We start from the raw sequence: 21169 nt of genomic DNA on the forward strand, positions 1-21169 counted from the left end.
TTATAATTTAAAACAGAGTTATTTTTCATGAATCCTGAACTGTTTTATAAATAACAGCAATTAATGTACAATGTCAACATTCTACGTGAAAGAGAATATATTAGCGAAAACATTAATATGCTTCATGACAGTATTAGTGCCTTAATTTGCTTAGAACTGTAGAAAGAGGGAAAATATGTCAAAATGTATTACGTGATATTGCGCTAGAACGAGACCAAAACAAACCTCTATGTCACAGTCACACTCACGAATCCGACTGCGATCAATGGTATGTCATTCGAGATAACAATCCCAACATAATAGCTTCCATCGGCTTCTCGTATCGCTTTTGTTGGTGTGTCTGCATCACCGTAATGTATGGTATATACGGGCAAAATGCATTTCGGTATCGGTAAAAACACCATTTTTTTTTTTTCTAATTTGTTTCTCTTGGAAAATCTATAGGAGACATTGCTTTGCAGGTTACTTTATTGAAACTCTGGCACATCAAAAGTATAAACACATGAATCATGACGAATGTACCCCACCTCTATCCATATTTTAACTTTATTAAAATATCTATCTTTTGGAGACCCCGAAATGGCAAAACTGCATTCCCGCTACTTCACAAAGCCAGTTTGACTTGTATTATCGACTTAAAAAAGACAGATGTATGAGACATCAGTCAACATGTTTCCTGAAGAGAGTTTTTGGTTTATTTAAGCCTACGCCCACGGGAGCCCTCCGAATTTACCCCCACCCCTCTCCGTATTTTGACACTATATAAAAATCCGGGGGGGGGGGCACTTACATTGGCGAGTGGATACCACGTGCGAACAAAAAACACGTAAAAAGGATGTCTTTTTCAAGATAGGGTACGTTACGTACTAAGGGTGTCAAAAACACTAAAATAATGAAAAAAGGGTATCTATTTTCGCTAGGAAAGCTACGTGTTTAGGGTCAAATATTTGCGAGGGTGTCAAACTAAGACTAAAATGTTTTAAAAAGGGTGTACTTTTTGCCCCAATAGTCAACACTACGTGTTTAGAGTACGATTTGCGCAAGATGTGGGAGGAGGAGCTGTACTAAACCCAATGATGTAGGTAAAGGTAAAACCGTCGACCGACGTCCGTGACATAACATGATATCGCTGTTCTTGTTCAGGGGGTCAATTCAGGGATACTTGGCAAGAGTATCGTTTTGTTTCCAATACTTGTTAAGGGTAGGGTTTCACACGCCAATACTTGATAAGGGGTGCCTTTTCAGAATATGAAAAATACGCGTTAGGGTGCTTTTCGAGACCCCATGGTCGCGCATGGTATCCACTCGTCAATGAAAGTGCCCACCCCCCCCCCCCCGGATAAAAATATCGTGTTTTAAAGCCACCGGCAAGGCAAATGTCGTTTTTGGTAAAGCAACTTTTATATTTAGGGAACCTCTTTTATTTAGAGGGGATATTGTTCTGCAGTTTGTAATAATGCTCTAGCACAGTAAAGGCTCAAACCCAACAGGAGCATGCCTGGGGTACCCTTTCCCCTTTTGGTTAAATTATTTAAAAATAATTTATTGTCTTTAGAACTACCAAAAGATTACTTTTGTTTGTATTGATATCTTGGAATAGATTGAGGAGAAAATACTCTACAAGTGACATGAAGAGGAGCTGTGGTACATTGAAGAACAGCCACACGCAAGCTCTAAACTACCCAAACCCCTTTATTGATTCCACTCTATGTTAAAATGAAATATTTTTAGTGCCCAATCGGAAGAAAGATGCATTTCTACTACGCAGTAAAGCCGCTTTACATTCTCCTCCTGGAAAAAACAGAGAAGGCATTGTTTTATATCGCATGAAAATAAGTACATGTACATGACGGGGCCTGTCGAAGTTGCCACACCCTTTATTTTGTTTTGACAATATATATTGAGAATATCGTCTAAATGAAGGCCTCATCTGGAAAAGGGCACTTATTAAAAGCAACATCTACATTATATAGAGGAGGTCCTGGCACTGGGAAGCGGAGGCTGAAGGGGGAGGGGGTGCTGCGTGTATTATTCTCCATAGACAGCACCCCCTGGAATCCCGGCAAATGTGACAAAACGAAAAAAAAACGTTACAAAAATCACATTCATTTTGTAGGGCTATCCTCTTTGTTTCTTTGCTTGTTAAATTTCTTGGAACCAAAATGACCTTCATTTTATATTGAACCTTTTTTGCTTTTCAAATTTACATCAGCAACCCCTGTAAAAATCGTTCACTGTGCCCTGGAGGAGGCATTGTTCTAGTGCCCAGGTTTTATAAATAAAAAATTCTGGCAAATTAAAGCCTACTTCTGTTCTAAGGGCTAGTTTCCCCATCCCTTTCCATATTTGACTATATTGAAATATTTCATGTTTTTGTAGCCCCCACGGTGTCAAAAGGGTGTCTTTAACACCTAGTAAAGCAAATTTTACTTTTATTTCATTAAGTTCATATAGATCCTATTCCAAAAAGGAGCCTGCCTGTCGAAAGTATCACATCTCATTCCGCATTTGACTCTATCATGTCTGTCATGTTTGAACTATAGCGTCCTTTTGGAACTCTCAATTGGGACAAAACGTCATTTCATTTTTTTTTTCTACATGGAAAATTCACTTCCATTTTTTATTTATTGATTTCTTAAAAAACATAGAGGGGACACTCTGCCTGTCTACTTGTCGAAGTACCCCCCCCCCCCCACAATTCTACATATTATATTACATATTAGATAAACATAGGAGGCATCATTTCACAAGTTGCATATAGAAAATTCATAGTCCCCCACTCCTTTCCATACTACACTTTTTAAACCCCCTTTGGGGCCAAAGGCATTCCTCTTACTTTTAAATAGTTACCAATGGCTAGCTAATGTATAGTAAAGGCACCTTTTCCAAAGGAACTTCTTCATATTTTGTATTACATTACAAGAAGATGGTGGAAAATGTACCAATATCCATCTAAATGAAAGAATACATGTATATTACGAACAATAATATATTTTGATGTGTACCCGTGTACTAGAAATGCCATGGGGGCTCCCATTGGGAAAGGCTTTGATGTTCCAAATGCTAATGTAACCAGTAGAGTAGGGTCTTCTATTTTCTTATCCAAGAGAACAATAAGTATCGAAGTGGTTTTACAGTGTACCAGAATTTGCAGAAATGTAATTAATAAGATTATTTGTCTTGTAACTTCTTATAGGTGTCGATTGGGATAGGCTTTGATTTGTCAGGATTTCTCTTCATTTAATCTTTATGCCTCCTTTATCTTAGGACGTTAATGAAAATAGAAGCTGATTTAATATTCAGCAAAAGCGCCCCTTTTACAGAAGGGGCGTTATTAAAAGGATATGTTAAATAGACTAACATAGTCAAAGGAAAGTGATGGGGCTACGTTGCTTGTCAAAACAAGCAACGTAAAATAGTAAAGGATATAGGCTTCAATGTACCAGAACGATGCATCCTCTGTTTTTTTCTTCAAAAGATCAGTGGAAATTATAGCGATAATTTCGAATAAAAATTATATGACTCTTGATATTGAGAAAGGGGTGGGGAGTACCTTCGAGAGGCTCCCAATGAGGTTAGGCTTTGGTTACCAGAACGTCATTGCATGTAACATGCATAGCAATGTTTTATTTTTCTCCATGCATAACAAAAAATAAATTGACACAATATAATGTTACATTGATAATAATAATAATAATACAAAGTAGGAACTAAGCATAAACAAGAAAATGTTCGAAGTGCAGAGTTCCTTAAATAACATTGTATGTAAGTAATTCATTTGACTTAAACATGGCTCAAAATAAGCATTCACAGAAACCAGAACAAATATTAAATCAATACTTAAACTACAAATAATGCCCTTTTCTATCTTTCTCCAATTGTTCCAAGAGCAGAGGAGGTTTCATAAATATAAAGTTGTTTTGCTAACTGTGGCATCGCAGCATTTAGGAAACTCTAAAATTTTCAGACTGTGAACTCTAAATCTCTAAAAGTTTCTGTGACACCAACTTTTGTAAATATAACCCCCATGTAAATGTTAGAAGAGAATCAATTTAGTTGATACAAGCAATTAAATAATACTGTATGGAATTATATAATTATACCAATTGTAATTAGCATGATATGAAAAGTTGTGTAGTTCTACACCCAACAAACTGTTTTATCTGTATTTACTTTTCTCTTCATGTCACAATGAACGTTAGTTTTAATTGTGCCATAATTTTAATTGTGAATCGGTTATATACTGCGCGAAAATTAGCCATTTTATGTTCGAATATGCATGATAATTTATGCATAATTTATGCAAATTAGACGACAATATGAATCAATAAACAGCTCATTGGTAAATGTTTTCTTTTCCTCCATCCATAAAAAGTTAGTACTGAGTAAAATGCATAATTTTGGTGATTGAAGTTTTTTACACTATTCATGGAATTAGTATTGGTAAACTCATTAATATGTATTTATGGTAATAAGTGGTCATTTGCATAGATGTAGTGAATTCCCTGTGCCCGAATACTTTCTAATAACCCTATTTAACACATATACCATTGATCATTCAAAATCACACAAAAGCTTTAGTACTAAGTTGCATAATTTATGCAAATTATGCACTGAATATCACAAACAAATGAACATAACGCAAATATTGAATATTTTTTTTACAAAGAAATAGTTTTCTCATGTATAGTTTCTTTTCCTTTCATCATCATAAGATTGTCCCGAGTAAGACATGTTTTACTATTAAAGCGGTTTTTCTAATGTTCAGAGCATTTTGCAGTTTTATGCATAAATTAGGATAATTAGGGATTATTTGCATATTTAAAAAGAGTTCGTTTGTCCAATGTCTTTCCCAAGCCTTAAGACACATTTGTACCGTTTATTATTTACATACCACATTTATTGATACTTTTATTCAATTTGGATTATCCAGAATCATTTGAAAAAGAGGCACTTTTTATTGAAAATGTGTATAATTTAGGCAAATTAGGTAATGAAATGTTTGGTTACCGCATTCTTTTTTCATTAGTTTTCTTTTGCTACTTCCACAAAACGCTTTGCATCAAATTGGACATTTCTATGAAGTGAGCTTTACATTTTTACAAGTGTTTTTAGTAAATTACTCATTTTAGAGGCTAATTTACATAATTTATGCTAATTAGGGTTAATTTGCATAGATACAGAGTGTCTCTTTGGATAAAAATTTCCCAATGGGTTCAAGGAATATACATGCCAAGAGGCACATTTGTACTAAAAAAATGCAGCGTTCACCCCGGCCTTTTTTGCAGTTAACAAGTCTACTATTTCAAAAAAAAATGAAAAAAAATAACAAAATAAAAATAACAAAATTAGCCAACCAAATAAAATGGCGGGTTGCTGCAACCATTGTGTTACCCTATATAAACAGGATGGGATAAAATAGGGCCTAGGCCTACACACACCGAAAAAATCCCACCTTTTCAGAATATCCTAACCTTTTAACTACATAGAATTGCAGGGATGTCCCTGCACTCGTTATCTTTAACCAGGGACGCATCCCCTCTCATGTCCCTGTAATAACTCGTGAAAAGCTTCGTCACGCAATTCTAATGTAAAAACGTCACAACTATGACAACGATATTGTTTTTTATTTGTCAGTTTGTGGTACATAACTGTCATGTTTGATTGCGGTGTATGGCTTTGCTAAATTCCCTTGCTTAACCCCTTACTCCCCCGTACCATTTGTATTTTTTTATAATCATGAAAATTTTATCTTTTCCATATTCTGATACAGTACAGGACTGATCCAACTTTCGCTGTGGGGGGGGGGGATATTTTCATCTACATTCCCCTCGATTGGCTGCTAAAGATGATTTTTTGTTGTTGGTTTTGAGGGGGCAGCCTTTGTAAAGACTGAAGTCCAACTCAGCTTTATCATATTTAAGGTCTAAACAATAAATGCGAGCGCGAAGCGAGCGCGAAGATAAAAATGCTCATTAATTAAATATTGCTAACTTAGCACTTAGTCTTAGCAGGCAGGGTAGGACTTCGGACACATCCACACATAAACATCTCCAACTAAAGTGAGTACACTAACTACCCCAACTTTCACTTCCAATTAAAAAAAAAACACAAGGTGAAGGATGTATTCCCTGTATGGGCAATGCATCCTCTCACCACCCAAATGTTTTGATCAACAACTGTCCTTTTTCCAGCCAAACGTTCTCTGCTCTTTAATTAATGATTAACATGGGCAGTGAAACCTGATCTTATCCTCAGCATCCTAACATAGCTTCAAACCACTACCTCTCTCTAAAAAACGCCCATTATCAACCACAATACAATCCATGAAACAAGCACAATTTGAACACAAAACAAAACCAAAAAGCCTGTGTATCCATTGACATCTTTTATGATTGATAAGATATCCACGCATAAAGGATTTGGACATGTTCAAGACCATCACCCCCACCCCATGTGCGCCACAAATTCCACACCCTACACATACTATAATAGCCCCCTTTCAGCTCACCAAACGCAACATATGTTATTCATATCTGGTTCCAAAATACACTGGATAATTCTTGAAAATTCCAGAACTCGCGTCGCACTATCCTCTGACGTCAGAGTGCAGGATAGTGCATTTTGGATGCATAGTGCAATTCGCTGAATATCATGTGATCCGATTTGGACCAATCAGATTACAGAACATTCTTGGGAGTTGTGTAAAATCGTTTAATAGAGTTCAAATCCTAGCTATGCCACTGGTTCTATAATGTCTACATATTTGGCTATAATACCGATGGCGCTCTTTAATATCCAATTTAAGATACCATTTAAGTACAAACCTCCATCTCATCAACCGAACTATACCACTAGTTCAGTGATCCCATGCAACGAATATTTTTGTGTTCCCATCCTCCATCCTAATCTTCAGAACGAATAGTTCATTAAGAATGTAATTGTTAGTTTTCTTGTAATGCATTGTCAAATATTAAATATTATTCGATCTTTAAATGCTTTTTAACCGACTTTCTTGTAGCTATCATGTTGTAGGAGCTATATTTTGTATTTTATTAGCTCTAGTATACGCGGGTTCTTCCAACACAGAACAAGAACAGATGAAGAGGTAGATGTTGCTGGTTTGAAGGTCTGTGCTCAACTGCCTGAACTTGGCAGGGCATAATTTATTCTTCATTTCTTCTCTGGGCTTTCTTTGCACAAGGTACTAGATTTCAATACATATTCAAATTAACTTGGAAGATGACAATAACAGAGGTAACGCATCATCATGAATAAGAACCAATCACACATAAGGAGTCTTACAACATAATTATTCATGATTCAATCAACCAAGACAGTAATGACAGTAATATTTATTCTCAGATCACCCCAACGGGTATTGGAGAACACAACAACATTTGAAACATATTAACATTTGAATTTTAAACATATTTACAAAAAATATATATAAACAAAAACTAAAAACAAGAAACCCACATATTTCACTGAAATATCATGATAACATATTATAATAAGATATAAATACATTATTTCTTGAATTACTAAATTTTAGAATTAACAGAAAAAAATAAAATAAAACATGATGCGTACAAAGGCACCAGCAGCAAACTAAATACAAAAATTAAACAGTTTATCAAATAATACATATGTGATATCTATATCTATATAGTAATCAAGATAAATTATTAAAAGACAAATAAAACGAAATAAATGATTACTCTATCAGAAGCGAAGCATAATTATTTTACAAAATTTAGCCAGATTTAGAAGTGTGTTTAATTTAGCTGTGTTGAATAATTTTTTCCATTTTGTAAGTGTTAGGCCTCTTTGTGTAGTAATTGTCTAAATATAATTTTCTCTCTGCTGAAAAAGCCCGACAAACAAACAAATAATGGTATCCATCGCCTGTAAGTTGTGATTGACACAGATTGCAAATTCTATTATTTCTTTCAACGTTTTCATACCTCCCTGTAACTATTGGTAGACGATGGTTTTCACAGCGGAATTTTGAAAAGCATATACAATATTTTTTTAGGAAAAACAATCATGTATTTTTCTAATTCAAGAGGCTTTTTATAGATCCGATAATTAATACATTGAGGATTATCATACATTTCCGAGTACCAATTTTGAAAGAGGCAGTCTTTTAAACGTTGATCAATTGTACGTTTGATCCAAGTACTTTATCGAATATATTCTTTGTTGTATTATTATCCACTGTTCTTTTATAGTTATTCGTTCATTGGAGTTGAGTAAAACAAATAGTGAACTGTTGAAAGAGCGAAATGTATGGTATATTTATGTTTCAAAGCAGGCTGACGTCAAAGTATTTGACGGGAGAGCGGGTGCACGGGGGGGGGGGGGGGTCGACCTATCTCTCAATACAATATAAATTATATTGATAAGTCCTACAGAACTAAGATGCACATCTCCTTTTCCCTAGTTCTCCCCTCCTTTCTTCTCCCCTCCTCCTTTTCACTGCTTGAAAGTATCTTTGGGGTAGTCGCTCCTGCTCCTTGTAAACGAGAGCAAGACACTTGTATTTTCAGCATTTTGCTCGATCAGTGAATTTTACTTCATTTAGATATTTAACAGGGGTACGTACTCTTTTAAAGCTTTGCATCATTTCATGAAAACATTTACCCAAAAGTACGTGACAACCAGATGCAGGTGATTGTACGTCAACGGAGAGATACAGATACAGAACCGTAAACTGAGAGTTGGCTCAGTCAGTAAAATTATGTGTCTGCCTGTCGAACCAAAGATCGTGGGTTCGAGTAGTCCACCCCTGTCGGATGACTAAAGCCAGTGCATTGTATGTAAACGTCTCTCCCCTGTTTCATAGATGTTATGTTACAGTGGAAAACACTCCGTCCCTCGGATAGGACGTCAAATTGAGGCCCCTTGTAGAGGAGCTATAGAGTCACCACCTTTGCACGTTAAGAACCCACTGCACTATTCGAATAAGAGCAGGGGGAAACCCCGGTGTAGTGGTCCTCCTGCATTCCCCCCAGGCGCGTAGCCGGGTGGGTGGTGGGGGCGGTCGCCTCCCCCCCCCCCCAAAAAAAAAAAAAAAAAAAAAAAAAAACGCTCCCAAGAAGAAAAAAAAGGAGGAAAAAAAGAAAAAGCGAAAGGAGAAAAGGGAAGAAATGTATAGCTGTGTTGTCTTTTCCCTTCTTTTTTTGGTTAAAAGAATAAAAGTCTAAACGAGACGTTCTTCTCTCTTCATACCAAAATTTTGCTTCCGCGCTCTGCGCGGGAAAATATAAAAATTGCCATTCCCTTTTGTTTCCCACACCTTTTTTCTACTCCGTTGTTCTCCTTCCCAGCTGTGGGAATCGTATATTCTTGCCATAAATTATAAAGTATACATACATGACATATGGGTGAAAAGAGTGTGACAAGTATTTTTCAAATATTGCATTGACACAAAATTTTGGCTCTTCTTTTCGGAGCGGGTAAACATTACCGTCATTCCCCGAGTCCCCAAATGCTATTTCTTTCGCTTTTCAGCAAGTAATTTTTGGCAAAGTATCTGCTCAAAGGGGGAGGCATTAAATTCGTGCCGTGCTATATGCAAAAGTATGCACGATAATAAACTTTATTCTATATCGTTAAACATCCATGTCTTGTTTTGCGCCATTGATTTGAAATTTGAATATCACTTAATCAAAACGAAGCGCTTAAAGGAGAATGAAACCCTTGAAACCAGCTGAATCCATATCAAAGAGAAAAATAAAAGAAACATATTGTTGAAAGTTTGTGGAAGATTGAATGAATAATAAGAAAGTTATGAGCATTTGAATATTGAGATCACTAATGCCACGTAGATCCTCCCATTGGCAATGCGACCAAGATCTGTGATGTCACACACGTACAACTCCCTCATTACTTTAGTACTTATTTCACTTATATTCTCACTTTCATAGAGTCTATCACAAGGTGAGGCGTTCTCTTATATGAGAGGACAAGTACAGAGGTTTCACAACATTATATCATTGATGAATCGTTTGTCATATGATTAGAATGACCAAAAAGAGATGTTTTGGGGTATAGTTTCAGTGTCCAAAAGGGGAGAGTTGTTCATCTGTGACATCATAGATCTTGGTCGCATTGCCAATGGGAGGATCTCCATAGCATTAGTGATCTCGACATTCAAATGCTCATAACTCTTCTATTGCTAGTCCTATTTTACTCAAACTTTTGTTGATCTTATTCTTTGATTTTTCTGCTTTCACAAAAGCTAACTTGCTCCAAGAGTTTCATTCTCCTTTAATATGAGCGAAATTACACAATTCTTTTTCCAAAATAAATCACAGAGGTTTCCGTACTTCGCGAGCATGGGAAAGGAACAGTCCCATTCTAGCTTGCATCATCCCTTTCACATTTGAGCTCGCTTTTCTTCTTAATCGAGTTATATATAATCTAAGAAATATCAATATTAGAACAGGTTAAAGTTTCAGAGAATTTTTTAATATGTAGAGCTTCAACGCCATTCGCGGGAAGGAATATAGCGCCTATTTCCTTCCTGTATATACCCGTCTTCTACTCTGTTTTGCGACTTGAGTTAACGAAATTATAATGTGGAATACACTTATTACAATCAAATCTGATGTGACCAAGGTAGGCATAATCATTTCTGTTCTCTATTTAAAAAAAAAACTTTTTAAGCTTCCACGCTTCGCGCGGTAAGAGGAATTATTTCAAATTCTTAAATATTTTCCCATTTTTGGGGTGCTCATAATTTCTTTCGAAAACAATTATAGATTGGCTGGCTCCTCCAAATAAAAAGCGCCTTTGAATATCTTTAAAAGATATATGGCGCATGTGCATCACATCTTGGACCCTACCCATTATCACTTCATCATCACTCCAGATCTAATATTTTCCTTTTTTATTAGACGTCTTGAAGACACACTACAACAATTCGGCTTCGTTTTGGATTCGGTGAGTCATTTTCATTTTTTTGATTAAAATTGAATATAAATGGAACAGAGAGATACAAATTATTTGTCGTTAAATCATTTTCATTCAATAGAATGTGGTTGAGGATGTAGTATAATGAGTGAAATTGAGATAAATGAGTAGAGATTTGGAGAGTCCATAGACTTTGGTCCCACGCGATACAATTTATGTTGTAATTGTGAGAATTACATCGTGCCAGCGCGGCGCCAGCTCCATCGACTTTTCCCGTTATTCTTTATGTTCACTAGTGAATTTAGATAATTTAAGTACATAAAGGAGATTTTGGCTTATTAAACCTAAAAGGACGAGGGGGGGGGCCATGATACCCCCTCACCTCGACGCTTTGCGCGATATTTCCGAAACACAAAAAGATAGCGCTGCAAAATTTTAATTTTTATGACTTTGTTTTTTGAAGTCTCGCACAACTTTTGATTTAAGGCCAAATTCGCGACATATGGGTATAGCATCGTGACATCATGTGACTTTTTACGAGACAATCTCATGCCGAAAATGACTAAATCTTATGTCTTGGCGCTGGCCTGGTGTACAATTAAATGTCTACAGTCTAGTATGGTGAGACTACCACATATCGACCACCTCTTTTGAAACCGACCACCTTGCGCGCGTTAAAACTATGCGTATTACAAACGATACGCGTGGGAGAGTAGGCGCAGTGTCCATAGAAACGGTAAGAATTGATTTTACGAGAAAAAAAGAAGCAACAAAAAGTAAAAATTTAGTAGAATTAATCAAAATTGTATTGACCAAACCCAAAACCCGCTGAAAAACCAAGAAATCTGATAGGAAACGGCTTTAGAACAAATATCCGTCGTCAATCGTCGAATCATGCGCCGGAGCTCACAGTGGAAGTAGTGAAGCGATCATTTAGCATGTTGACGTCATAGAACTGATTTGAAAGAGTAAAAATATTTCGTCACCGCGACAAGAATCGGCCGTAAACTTAGTGTACCGCGGGTGGTCGGTTTCAAAAGACGGGTACAAATGAGCAAATGGAAAATCGTCGCATTTGTTGATCGTCGATATATACGCGGATTGAATCGGAGTCGCCGAGCGAAACATGGGAATCTGATCTGCTCAATTTTCTGCACAAATGAGACGAAAACTGGGTAAAATTGATGAATATTTTCGCAGATACGATGCTTAGAAGATTAGGTGGTCGATAAGGGGTAGTTCCAACCATACATGTATGGTAACCCAGGGAGCTCCGGCCCGCGAAGTGGGCAGGAGTAGCCTGGAGGCTTCTGGGGAGTAAAAGTCATCTACTATACGTAGGCTTACTCCCCATGAAGCCTGGGCCGGGGGATCATTCCTCTCTGTAGAGGCTAGGATTTCCCACGGTTAAAGTAGATCTAAATCACAGATTGTATAAATCGTTTTGAGCCCAAACTAACGTAAATGGGCCAAAACAATATTTCCCCCCCGAATTTGATATTTTTGATTAATTTTTTCTCAATAAATAGTACGAAATTAAAAAAAAATTAAGAGCACGCGAGTTCACTTACCCAGACTGTTTTGGTCGCCATCTTGAAGTCTATGTTATCGATACCTAGATACCACACGCGTGAATAGCCGCCAACTTAGATTAAAAAAATACTTGCATTGGCCGAAAATATTATGAATCGTAAAATACTTGCATCGGTCGATAAATATCATAAACATTGTTCATGATATTTATCGACCGATGCAAGTATTTTACAAAAATAAACTTTAAAGGAAAAAAACAGTGATTTACTTCAGCTGTCGCGCTACTTTCACTCCCTGGTTTATCCGAACTTAACATATAAACATATGGCCACTGAGTCCCTGTACAGATCGAGTTAGAACTTCGGTCTCTGTAATTGGTGAGTGGAGCCAACGGAGTTCAGCAGAACAACCAATATAACACAGACCGAGCTTTTGGTCTACTTTAAAACGTGATATCGCTCAACTGATTCACAAATCCAATTTAGGGGATACGAAGAACGTTCCTTTGAACATCACCGGAAAGAGTTCCATATGCAACCCCCACCAAAAATAACAAAAGATTGTTGAGACTTCCGGTTCGTTCACTTAAGATTTTTCTGTCATATTTTTACTGTTGCTTACCTTAGTTGGGACTCGAACCCACCTCGTTTTATCTGCAGTCAAGAACTCTTCCAGCTATGCTAGCGAGAAGCGCTGATACCAGAAGGGGTATTTTAGTGATTATCAGCCGATAGTTCAACTAGTCTAGACTCACAGACCCTTACTGACTGAATAAAGCGATGTCAATGGACAATTACACACTAGATCCTGCTCGAAATTTGACAGAATAAAGTCATGTTTTGGTATGTATTTCCACTCCCCCATTATATGTTCTATTTTAGGGCTAGATATGTTATTTTGAACTTTCTCCATATTTTTATTTTCAATTTTAGTGGGGGGTGCATATGGAACTCTTGCCAAGACACCTCCGGACATGTCCTACGTAGGCATGATCTTCTTTTGCACACCGCCTGCCTCCGTTGGCAGTGAGAGAAAATGTGTTTATGGCAACTAGCCTCCCATCCTTGACATATATCACCCTTCTACATTTTTGGGGTCATCAATTGCATGCTGATGCAGTTTATCAGGGATGACACCAAGTTATTTTTTGTATGGGGGCTGACATCAATTTCAGGTCATATCGCCTGGCAAGACGACCCAAAAAGTGATGTAATTTTAACTTCTCTGGGGTATTATCTACATGTAGGCCTGCCCAAACAATGTATTTATAAAAATATGTTTTCCATTATTTTTTCTCCTTTTTTTTTCCTCCACTCTTTTTCCATTTTTTTAAACCAAACTTGAAATATTGAAATGGGTAACCTCTCTGACCCCCATGCTTTATGATTAGATAAAGGTTATGAAAGCAAATTTGGAAATTTAAAGAATTTATGTATGGCAAAGAAAACATGTGTTTATAACATTCAGCAAAAAAAAGAGATAAAAACATGCTAAATCATTTATTTATTTTTATTGTATAATTTTATTTCCTTTTCTTTGTGTCAGTCTTGGGAACGATGGAGAAATGTTATAAAAAATTTTCCAAATAGGAATACAATAATAAATTTATAATAAAATATGAAAATACTATTACAAAAATTACTAGGCCTATTTGGAAAATACATTACTGATGTCTTTTATAAATTCTACTGACTAAATTGTGTGTTAGCTGTAATATCCCCCCCACCCTCCGTCCCCACCTTGAACTGTCTATTTTTTCCCCTTATGATGGAGCTTATTTCCATTGTGTTTGTTTATTATCACTTACATGCTGTAGGCTTTCCATCCAAAGGCATTGAAATAATTATGAACACCAAGAAAAAAAAAATCAAAATATTGATTCGATCAGCTAATTAAGAAAGATTTCACAGCTTCATCTTGCCCTCCCCCCACTTAAAAAAAATTGATTTGCAATGAAAAGCCATATTAAAAAAAATATATATAAATGAGATAACTTATAATGGTGTAAAATAAGTTGATGAATGAAAAAAAAAACCTGTGGTTACAAAGTAACTAATTGAATTCAAAATATAGACTATAGGCAAACTTATAAATCCATCACAAACATGACAAATGAAGATAGACAATATTCATACATTAATAATAGCCAATTTTTATAAAGCGCTTTTCCCAGAATGGCTCAAAGCGCGTTACAGCATATTATTACCCAGGTCATTGGATTCATTTCAATCCCGCACGAAAAGTGCACAATTTCCACTCCCTGGGGAGCATTCCTTGCATTCATCGCAGCCTCATTATGGTGCTGGCAAAATCAAACATACAATATCTTTCGCATCCTACCGGGTACCCATTTAGCACCTGGGTCGAGAGTGGCAAAGTGTGGATTAACGCCTTGCCAAAGGATGCTAGACCGCGGTGGGATTCGAACACACGACCCTCTGTTTACAAGGCGAGAGTCAGAACCACTACACCAAGGCTCTTCCGCATTCAGAAGAAATGGTTAAATTGAAAAGTCCATATGCATTTTAAACCAAAGGGATTAAAGATCAATAACTGCTATTCTTTGCTGAAAATAAAAGTGGGAAAGATATGAGGATTTTTTTTACCTTAAACATCACTAAGGTAAAATACTAATAAAATAATTCCATTCTCAAATATATGTAGCTGATGTTGATGGTTGTTTCATGCATTTGAGCGATCAATCACTTGGGGGGTGGTAAGTTTGTTCACTTTTCATTCAAGCTTATTAGAACTCTTGTGGTCTAATTCGTATTTTATGCAAGTTGAAATAATGAATGATAGGAATTCCATGAAGTGGTCTACTGCCCTCTCATGTTTAATATCGTGCATTCTCACATTGAGTCTAATCTTCTTTAGTCCCCATATACACTGGCATCTTGCTTCAAGAAAATTGTATAAACCTGAAATTAACTTGAATTTTTATTCTACTTTTATAAACTGAAATCTATTGCTTACTGGCATATCAAAACAACAGGGAATTATTTCCTTGTATCCTATCGCAATTCGCTCCACATTTTTTTAAGACTGGGCAAAAATAAAAAATAAAATAAAAATTGTGTAGCAGATAGTCAGGACTGTACAGAACTTGGTTGCAAGTCACAAATAAAAAAAAAATTAAATATTCATAACTCTCTTTATTCTTTGATGGACTTTTATGCATTTATGACATTATTTGATGTATGCAGGCAGCTCCCCCATTTATGAATTCCATAAATTCAATTTTTCAATGGACATAATGAATGAAAAAATGTTCCTTAAAGGAAAGGGTACATGAAATGTTTAATACAATTTCCAAATTTTTGTGAAAATAATATTTTTAAAAGTGTACATGCTTTTCAATCAAACCTTTACCACTCTGATGTTTCTCCTTTTTGTTGTCTCACCTTTTCCTGTTGGTCTGTATTCCAAAATGTTAATGTTTTTGTTCAACTTGCTCTCATTTCTTTATTTGTGCATCAATTATGTTCATATTTGGTACATAAGATCCATGGATAATACCATATAAACACATGAGAATGATGGGGTTAAACTTAAAGGTCATCTAGTGGTCAAATGATATGAGGTCATGTTCATAAAATCCTTTTTTGAAGTTTTTGTTCAGCTTGTTCTCATTTCTGTATTTCTGCATCAGTTTTGATCATACTTGGCTCAAATGATCCTTGGTTAGTACCACGTGTGTGTTGTTGAGGATGATGGGGTCAAAGGTCATCTAGGGGTCGAAAGGTCAAGTTTTTTAAAAAACTGTTCTCATTTATTTATTTCTGCATCAATTATGTTTAGATTTGATACATATGATCCTTTGGTAATACCACATGTGTGTCCATGAGAATGATGGGGACAAAGGTCATCTAGGGGTCAAGATGTTAAATAATATGTGGTCATGTCCATCCTTAATGAAAAGTTTTTGTGCATCTTGTTCTCATTTCTTTATTTCTGCATCAATTTTGATCACAATTGGTTCAAATGATCCTTGGGTAATACCACAGGTGTGTTGTTGAGAATGATAGAGATCAAAGGTCATCAAGGGGTCAAAAGGTCAAATAACATGTGGTCATGTCCATCCTTTTTTGAAAAGTTTGTGTGCAACTTGTTCTAATTTCATCTCTGCATCAGTTTTGATCACAATTGGGTCAAATGATCCCTGGGTATTTCGTAATACCACTGGTGTGTTGTTGAGGATAATGGGTCAAGGGTCATCTAGGGGTTAAAAGGTCAATTGATATGAGGTATTTTCAAGTTTTTGTTCAACTTGCTCTCATTTCTTTATATCCGCATCAATTGTGTTTATACTTGGTACAAATGATCATTGGGTAATACCACATGTGTGTTCTTGAGGAAGATATTGGTCAAAGCCACTCAAAGGTCATCTAGGGGCTAAAGATCATATCGCATATTATTTATTGATCATGAAATCAGGCGAGACTCGTGGTTCGTGAACCACCGTGTTTAAAAACCAACTTATTCTCAGGGTAAAATTCCCCTTTTAATACGATGAATGTATTGGTGAGCAGGAATTCTTAGGTAATTACAGAGAGACACAATCAATCAAAATACTTTACAAGAACTTCCTGCAATCATACCGACCCAAATCGGACCCTTTTGGGGCAAGTTCTATCAAAGATAGGAGTACATTATAACATGTATGCAAAAGAACATGAGGCATCACTAATTAACACATGGATTTGTTAGCATGTAACCCAAGCAACCTTCGACGCTTGCACGCTTGAATGGGATATTTTTGTTTTTTCATCAGTAACCATTTGCAAAAATAACAATAATAATAGGCATTTATATAGCGCCATCTATCTAGAAATATTCTATTCCGAGGCGCGTTGTTATTATTATTATTACCCCGAATGGCAGTGACCTTTGAAAATAAATCCCTGCAAAATTTATCATAATTTGGAAAAAGTACGTACTTTTACTTTTAGCACATATTTTCTTTTCTGAATATTACTATACTGGCAAATATATACCAAAAATGTTTTGTTCTTTATTGGGTCTGAAAGGACCTTTTTTAATGCTTGACATTTGCATTCTATTTTGGTTTCTATTGGTGTCGATAAGTTGATAATGAATGATTAATGTGTTTAGATTTTTAGTGATTTTCATCACCTTTGGCCAATCTTAAACTGTTGTTCAGTCAACACATCACAAAGCATTTGGTTTAATCCAGTCATGTCAACATACGTATTGCATAATACATTGACTCAGGTGTATATTGGAGTGTAGTCTGGTTCTGTACTCTTTTTGTTATTTGTAATTAGCCATAGTGCGAACTATCAAGTGGAACCGACTGATGATGTGAAACCAAATTAAATATCTGTTTCCTGCATCAATTTCAGAAAAATTGATTGTTCATTATGATGGTGAATTGCTACTTGATGAACATGTACACCCTTTGATGATTGGTCCAAATGGCAGTTTGACCAAAGTGATAGTAGACCAAGTGGGTTTAGCCATGATGGTGTTTGATTAAATCTGGAATTAGACCATCTGCTAGTAGACCAAGTGGGTTTAGCCACAATGATGTAAGATTAAATCTGGAATTAGACCATCTGCTAGTAGACCAAGTGGGTTTAGCCACAATGGTTTAGATTAAAATAATCTGGAATTAGACCATCTGCTAGTAGACCAAGCGGGTTTAGCCATGATGGTGTTTGATTAAATCTGGAATTAGACCATCTGCTAGTAGACCAAGTGGGTTTAGCCACAATGATGTAAGATTAAATCTGGAATTAGACCATCTGCTAGTAGACCAAGTGGGTTTAGCCACGATGATGTTAGATTAAATCTGGAATTAGACCATCTGCTAGTAGACCAAGTTAGTTTAGCCACGATGATGTTAGATTAAATCTGGAATTAGACCATCTGCTAGTAGACCAAGTGGGTTTAGCAACGATGTTAGATTAAATCTGGAATTAGACCATCTGCTAGTAGACCAAGTGGGTATAGCCACGATGATGTTAGATTAAATCTGGAATTAGACCATCTGCTAGTAGACCAAGTGGGTATAGCCACGATGATGTAAGATTAAATCTGGAATTAGACCATCACTTAGTAGACCAAGTGGGTTTAGCAACGATGTTAGATTAAATCTGGAATTAGACCATCTGCTAGTAGAACAAGTGGGTTTAGCCACGATGATGTTAGATTAAATCTGGAATTAGACCATCTGCTAGTAGACCAAGTGGGTATAGCCACGATGATGTAAGATTAAATCTGGAATTAGACCATCTGCTAGTAGACCAAGTGGGTTTAGCCACAATGATGTAAGATTAAATCTGGAATTAGACCATCTGCTAGTAGACCAAGTGGGTTTAGCCACGATGATGTTAGATTAAATCTGGAATTAGACCATCTGCTAGTAGACCAAGTGGGTTTAGCCATGATGGTGTTTGATTAAACCTGGAATTTGACCATCTGCTAGTAGACCAAGTGGGTTAAGCCACAATGATGTAAGATTAAATCTGGAATTAGACCATCTGCTAGTAGACCAAGTGGGTTTAGCCACGATGGTGTTTGATTAAATCTGGAATTAGACCATCTGCTAGTAGACCAAGTGAGTTTAGCCACGATGATGTTAGATTAAATCTGGAATTAGACCATCACTTAGTAGACCAAGTGGGTTTAGCAACGATGTTAGATTAAATCTGGAATTAGACCATCTGCTAGTAGAACAAGTGGGTTTAGCCACGATGATGTTAGATTAAATCTGGAATTAGACCATCTGCTAGTAGACCAAGTGGGTATAGCCACGATGATGTAAGATTAAATCTGGAATTAGACCATCTGCTAGTAGACCAAGTGGGTTTAGCCATGATGGTGTTTGATTAAATCTGGAATTTGACCATCTGCTAGTAGAGCAAGTGGGTTTAGCCACAATGGTTTAGATTAAAATAATCTGGAATTAGACCATCTGCTAGTAGACCAAGTGGGTTTAGCCATGATGGTATTAGATGATCTGAGAATTAGACCATCTGCTAGTAGACCAAGTGGGTATAGCCACGATGGTTTAGATTAAAATAATCTGGAATTAGACCATCTGCTAGTAGACCAAGTGGGTTTAGCCATGATGGTATTAGATGATCTGAGAATTAGACCATCTGCTAGTAGACCAAGTGGGTTTAGCCATGATGATGTTAGATTAAATCTGGAATTAGACCATCTGCTAGTAGACCAAGTGGGTTTAGCCATGATGGTGTTTGATTAAATCTGGAATTTGACCATCTGCTAGTAGACCAAGTGGGTTTAGCCATGATGGTGTTAGATTAAATCTTGAATTTGACCATCTGCTAGTAGACCAAGTGGGTTTAGCCATGATGGTGTTTGATTAAATCTGGAATTAGACCATCTGCTAGTAGACCAAGTGGGTTTAGCCACAATGGTTTAGATTAAAATAATCTGGAATTAGACCATCTGCTAGTAGACCAAGTGGGTTTAGCCACGATGGTGTAAGATTAAAATAATCTGGAATTAGACCATCTGCTAGTAGACCAAGTGGGTTTAGCCACAATGGATTAGATTAAAATAATCTGGAATTAGACCATCTGCTAGTAGACCAAGTGGGTTTAGCCATGATGGTGTTTGATTAAATCTGGAATTAGACCATCTGCTAGTAGACCAAGTGGGTTTAGCCACGATGGTGTTTGATTAAATCTGGAATTAGACCATCTGCTAGTAGACCAAGTGGGTTTAGCCACGATGGTGTTTGATTAAATCTGGAATTAGACCATCTGCTAGTAGGCCAAGTGGGTTTAGCCATGATGGTGTTTGATTAAATCTGGAATTTGACCATCTGCTAGTAGACCAAGTGGGTTTAGCCACAATGGTTTAGATTGAAATAATCTGGAATTAGACCATCTGCTAGTAGACCAAGTGGGTTTAGCCACGATGGTGTTAGATTAAATCTGGAATTTGACCATCTGCTAGTTGACCAAGTGGGTTTAGCCATGATGGTGTTTGATTAAATCTGGAATTTGACCATCTGCTAGTAGACCAAGTGGGTTTAGCCATGATGGTGTTAGATTAAATCTTGAATTTGACCATCTGCTAGTAGACCAAGTGGGTTTAGCCATGATGGCGTTTGATTAAATCTGGAATTTGACCATCTGCTAGTAGACCAAGTGGGTTTAGCCATGATGGTGTTAGATTAAATCTTGAATTTGACCATCTGCTAGTAGACCAAGTGGGTTTAGCCATGATGGTGTTTGATTAAATCTGGAATTAGACCATCTGCTAGTAGACCAAGTGAGTTTAGCCACGATGGTTTAGATTAAAATAATCTGGAATTAGACCATCTGCTAGTAGACCAAGTGGGTTTAGCCACAATGGTTTAGATTAAAATAATCTGGAATTAGACCATCTGCTAGTAGACCAAGTGGGTTTAGCCACAATGGTTTAGATTAAAATAATCTGGAATTAGACCATCTGCTAGTAGACCAAGTGGGTTTAGCCACAATGGTTTAGATTAAAATAATCTGGAATTAGACCATCTGCTAGGAGACCAAGTGGGTTTAGCCATGATGGTGTTTGATTAAATCTGGAATTAGACCATCTGCTAGTAGACCAAGTGGGTTTAGCCACGATGGTGTTTGATTAAATCTGGAATTAGACCATCTGCTAGTAGACCAAGTGGGTTTAGCCACGATGGTGTTTGATTAAATCTGGAATTAGACCATCTGCTAGTAGACCA

The sequence above is a fragment of the Lytechinus pictus genome, chromosome 12 (genome assembly GCF_037042905.1).
Source record: "Lytechinus pictus isolate F3 Inbred chromosome 12, Lp3.0, whole genome shotgun sequence".
NCBI lineage: Eukaryota > Metazoa > Echinodermata > Echinoidea > Temnopleuroida > Toxopneustidae > Lytechinus > Lytechinus pictus.